The sequence below is a fragment of the Octopus bimaculoides genome, chromosome 18, assembly GCF_001194135.2.
Source record: "Octopus bimaculoides isolate UCB-OBI-ISO-001 chromosome 18, ASM119413v2, whole genome shotgun sequence".
NCBI lineage: Eukaryota > Metazoa > Mollusca > Cephalopoda > Octopoda > Octopodidae > Octopus > Octopus bimaculoides.
The window spans coordinates 51,150,346-51,156,102 of NC_068998.1; the positions used below are offsets into that span (position 1 = coordinate 51,150,346).

Genomic DNA, 5,757 nt, shown 5'->3' on the forward strand with positions numbered 1-5,757 from the left:
ATATATATAGATAGATAGATAGATAGATAGATAGATAGATAGATAGATAGATAGACGAGTAATTGCACCATAATAGACATGTCATGTGAACATCCGTCTTCAGTGCTGGTGTAGAATTCTCTTTATCTTGCTTCTCATTTCATTTGTCTATGCTTCCCTTCTAGTCTCTGAAGAGTATCACCAGAGATGTCAGGAATTATTAGGGCACTGGTATACAAAAAGCCGTAATGCATCCAGATCAAGGGACTGCACCCAGATCAAGGGACTGCACCCAGATCAAAGACCTCAAAAATCTTCATATCCGACCTCAGCACCATGTTAGAAATGATGAGATTTATAGACAACTTTAAATCATTTTAGAAAACCTTATATAAATACTTATAACGCTTGAAAACGTACCCTTCGTCCGAATACATTGCAACAAAACATACCTCATCACAATGGAATCTACCAATATAAAAGAGAGGGAACAACTTTCCTAACAACCAGGACTGTATCACGTGGGATGCCTCGTCATGCCCACACCTTACATTACCTAACTATCAGGCGAATTGATGCTCCAACTTAAAGCTATAAATTAATCAACATATCCAGAAGCAATTTCAGAATAGGCATTAAACGTATTTACGACGTTATTAAATCTAGGAGCATAACTTTAGAGCACAACTGCCGTCCATTAAGTCATTCAATCCTATAGTGTTACCGAATTCACTTCTATCCTTCAATCAACAAGGATCTCTTTCGTAAGCTTCAAATTTTGCCAGAGAAATTACTACATTTAACGATGTAGATATTAAGACAACAAGTAATTCTCCTACCATTTGAATTCCGACTGTGTAAAAAATGGAAACTGCCTTTATACAAGACTGGGTGATGCAGAGGAAAGTAAGCTGATTTAATCCAATATATTATTCGAACATAGAAATTTCTGCTTCTAGATTGACGACACTTTCCACCGCTACATCAACACTCATAACATTAAAGTCTACTACTTATACTTCGATAACATTGCTTTCTAGATCACATGCTACAACGGAAATACACAGATCTGTATATCTTTTAGCTCAAAGGGAAAATTGTTGGTATCAAAATCCTTTCAACTCCCTAATGAGCCGATAAGATCACTTATTTATCACTTATTTATCGTGCATCTTGGTTGGTATTAAAAAGGGAATTATATAGATCGCATTGCGAACGCCTTCAAAACCCGTTACAAACTGTGTTTACATCAATTTAAGCAAAGGAACAGCGCTCTTCTACGTCACTGTCCTATTTCGTTAACAAACGCAGGATCCAAGTCATTCTTTACTTTAATGGATCTTAAAATTACAGGCTTTGACTAAACGAAACTATTTATGTGTTAGAGCAGAATCAACGAGCTGGATATCGGAAGAATCGCCCAATTTTATATATACATAAAAACAGAGATTGCTACAAAGTATGATAAGGAGGATAAGAAAGATGTAACGTCAGAGAGAGAACCAAAATGAAAGAGAAGTTGGTGGGGAGAGAGAGAGAGAGAGAGAGAGAGAGAGAGAGAGAGAGAGAGAGAGAGAGAGAGAGAGAGAGATGGTGAGAGAGAGAGAGAAAGAGGGAGAGAGAGAGAGAGAGATTCTGGTTGTAACTCGTTTATATCGGTAAGCAAGCAATGTCTGCATTACATAAGTCTATTAATAAATTGCATTATCTCCAAGCTTTCAATATCTGTCAACTTTCTAATATGCTGGTCGCAACTGCAAGTCTTTCTCACTGTTTTCATAATGACATACTGTAAGAGATAACGGCGTCTATATTGAAAATTCTTTCATTAGATTTCTCAATCAAAAATGTCGCTTTCTTTACATCATTAAAAGTAATAATTTTGGTTGTCTCTTCTAAGCCTCCTTCATGTCAGTTATATATATAATCCCTAAAGGGAAATTCTATCACAACTTGAAGAATTCTAGCACATCTGAAGAAAAGAACGCAGGTGTGTTTTGATCAGTGTGTCTCAAAGTATATTAATAGATGTTTGCCATGACAAAACGAAATTGGTTCTAGAATAATATTGTATTATTATTATTATTATTATTATTATTATTATTATTATTATTATTATTATTATTATTATTATTATTATTATTATTATTATTATTATTATTATTATTATTATTATTCGTTAATGTGATGTTGAAAACGAGCTGCAGAAGTACAGGAAGCATAAGTATAGATGCAATACTAATATCGTTTGTTGATCGCTCTTATATGGTTACAAGTCAACGTCTGGCAGTCTGGCGTTTTGTATGAGTTTCGTGTACATAAATTCAATCATACTTCAAGAACTTTTCGACATCTGGAAGAATAAAAATCAGAGAAAATATACATGATTAACAATATACAATATGATGTTAATCATTGAATTATAAATCGGCTGTTTGAGTCGAAAGATGAACTGCATTGTTACGTTTTAGACAATAATCAAGAAGCTGGCATTTGTCAAGTGTTTTGACGATCAAAAATTGTTGGATAGGCTTTTCAGCTAAGCTGGAATTTTTTATGAAATGAACTCGCTAAGAAAGTCACTGTAAGGCCCAGGGGATATGATTCTTGACTGTAGAAGAGGACTGGATGTTTAAAAATTTATGTTGTGAAAAGAAATTTTGAAATGTTTGTCAGTAAATTTTAAGTCTTATTAAAACCTATTTAGAAGAATTATTAAATAAAATCGAGCATTATTTTCCATCTCTTCAACAAAAGTCTGTTATCAGGTGAGGATTGTTTTGGGAAGTAAAATTCTTGCATCGGATATTGTTCTTATCTTTGTGTTGGTACCTCTTCTGAATGTGCTAACTTGTTTTCTCGAATTCAGAATCGAAATTTTAATACGTTGTGGCCTCTTCTTTCGACTAGGTTGGGATTTTTGTCTCATCGTTGAAATGCATGTTCGTTTTCGTTTCTATAAGTACCTCGAATCGCATTGTTCTGGTGAATTTTCTACTCTAACACCCTCTGTCAAAACATTTAAACATCTCTGCCGCTTCTTTCCCCAGACACATCATTTTTCAGTTAAGATTCCTGTAACTCATAAATTCTCTCATTCTAATTATTTCGTTCTTCGAATTGTTGTTCTCTGAATCTCACACCACCGTCTTGTTTCCTCAGATTTATGATATTCTGTCTCACAATGTTTTTGCCAATCGCCATCTTCTGAATTTGTAGGACCATTTTATTCATTCAGTATAGTATCTTATGATACAGTGGCCTCTAGCCTCGTCTGCGACAAAGAATTATGTTCTTCAGTTTTCAACAGTTTATATACGGGAATAAACTTCATTTTTTTCCATATATATCAGCTATAAAAAAAGAAAGACGTCAATTTACTCCTGTCTGTTGAATATGATACACATACACGTTTATCTAAAAAGTTCGACCCCGAATTTAGAATGTCTATACCAAAAGAGAAACACAAGTTTCTCATAAAAGAAGCAAATTTCATTATCAAAATTCGCTTCAAAAATAGCATCACTTTGACACGTATAAAAAGAAATATAGCTTTTATTTATTTAATGCCTTTTCAACATTGTCAATAGAAGATTAAGTTATTGCACTGGTTATTAGCTGCTTTCGTTCAGTTTATATGTGTAGTTTAGGATATTGGTTATTAATGTGAATTTTTTATCTTCTTACGAGGTCTCTTGAACAAGCAGATTAATTCTTGTTATTTTTTGCATTGTCAATAAATTCTGTTATATTTTTGCTTAAAGCCGTTATCAAGAATATATATATGTGGTTTATATTCAAGAGAAAGAAAAATATTAAAAAGCGCAGATGATGCTACGTGGTTAAGGAGCACGCACCGCAAACCTGTTGTTTCGAGTTCGATACATCATCATGGCATTTTTTGCAAGTATTATCTAGTAAAGACTTCAGCAGGCGTGTATTTTCTCGGAGACATTTAATAGGCGTATATATATATATATATATATATATATATATATATATATATATATATATATATATAAATGAAAAATGTATAGTCTATATATATGTGTGTGAAAGTGTGTATATGTGTGTGTACTTATATATATATATACATATATATATATATGAGTGTATCTATAGATAGATACATATTTAGATAGATAAACAGACAGACAGACGGACAGATAGATAGATACGTACATACATAGATACATAGATACTTAGATAGATACATGGATACATACATGCATACATACATATACATACATATGTGCTTACCTGTCTATCTATTTGTTTGTCTATCAATATATGTTTATATATTTAAGTACCAGTTGCGTACTGGGATCGATCTAATCGACTGGCCCCCTTCCCCAAAATTTTGGGCCTTGTTTCTAGAGTAGAAGAGAAAAGAATATAGGCTTGTGTACGTATATATGAATGTCTCTATGTTCGTAACTCATAATTTTACAGCTCGAGAAAGAGAGTTGCATAAAATAAATACCGGGATTTAGAAAGTGTAAATGGGTCGAGGACGCAACATAGTTAGGCTTCATTGATTGGAATAAGTGAGAACTTCTGTGAGACATGGAATACACCTGATAGCTTTTCCAAAGGTCAAAAGCTTGAGAAACACTGTTCGAGAGTATCGTTTTATGAAATTCGCCTACACAGGTTTCGAACCATTGTTTAAATTACAGGATGTAACAACATAAAATATACCATTACCGATATGCATGCATGATTGCGTTCGTGTGTAGTGTGTGTGCTTGCGTGTTTGTATATGCCTGCCAGTGTATTTGTGTTCTATGTATGACAATATGGCTATATAAAAGTACGCACGTATATATATATATATATATATATATATATAAAGACACATAGGCCTACATATGTGCCTATATACGTACGTACATGCACACGTGTCCATACGTACGTACATACAAACACTCATATGTGTATATATGCACATACATGTACATATGTATATACATATATACATACGTATATATGTACACACACGTACACACACAGACACACATACAGACACACGCACACACACGCAAATACACAGACACATATTAGGTACATGAAGTCATAAGATGAGACGCTGTTAAAGAAATTGTCGATAAGAAACTTCAAAGCAAAAGTTAAGACAAGATGAAGAAACAATAAACCCCACCTCATATATTCTCAATAGTGTTTCCTATAAAAAATAAAACCTCGGCACAGATTAACTTCGATGGACTGAAATAAAGACACAAAAGGTGAATTTTTTTTATCGAAATTATGTCTATTATTTGTTTCTTATACATTTTATGTCCTCAATAAAGCAATAATTTAGAAAGATTGAAGTTTGATCGATACTTTCATCTTACAGACCTTAGACCACCCCTTGCCATTGAACTTTTCATATAGATGAAGATAAACGCAGAAAACCACAACGCCTGCAGAACATATATACCCATATACACACACACACACACACACACACACACACACACACACACACACACACACATATATATATATATATATATATATATATATATGTTCACGGATGTACATATTGGGCGATTTGCGTATCACACTTTTATACACGCCATTAATTTTATGCGGCTTTTAAATAACGTCCAGGCAGAGAAGCACATATGCTTGAAATAAGACTTACATTTAGATACGTACTTCTTAATACATGTGTATGTACATAGTTGTATATATGTGTGTATATATGAATATATGTATATGTATATCTACGTATAATCATCCATATATAATATATTTGCATATTTATATATA

General features: G+C 33.1%; 2 long non-coding RNA genes across 2 annotated transcripts in view; one reads left to right on the forward strand and one right to left on the reverse strand.

The window, feature by feature from the left end:
- The window catches only part of LOC128249873 (uncharacterized), an 87,572-nt gene that overhangs the window by 38,927 nt on the left and 42,888 nt on the right, over positions 1-5,757 (forward strand). The gene's annotated exons all lie outside the window — the stretch shown is intronic.
- The window catches only part of LOC128249872 (uncharacterized), a 126,464-nt gene that overhangs the window by 14,885 nt on the left and 105,822 nt on the right, over positions 1-5,757 (reverse strand). The gene's annotated exons all lie outside the window — the stretch shown is intronic.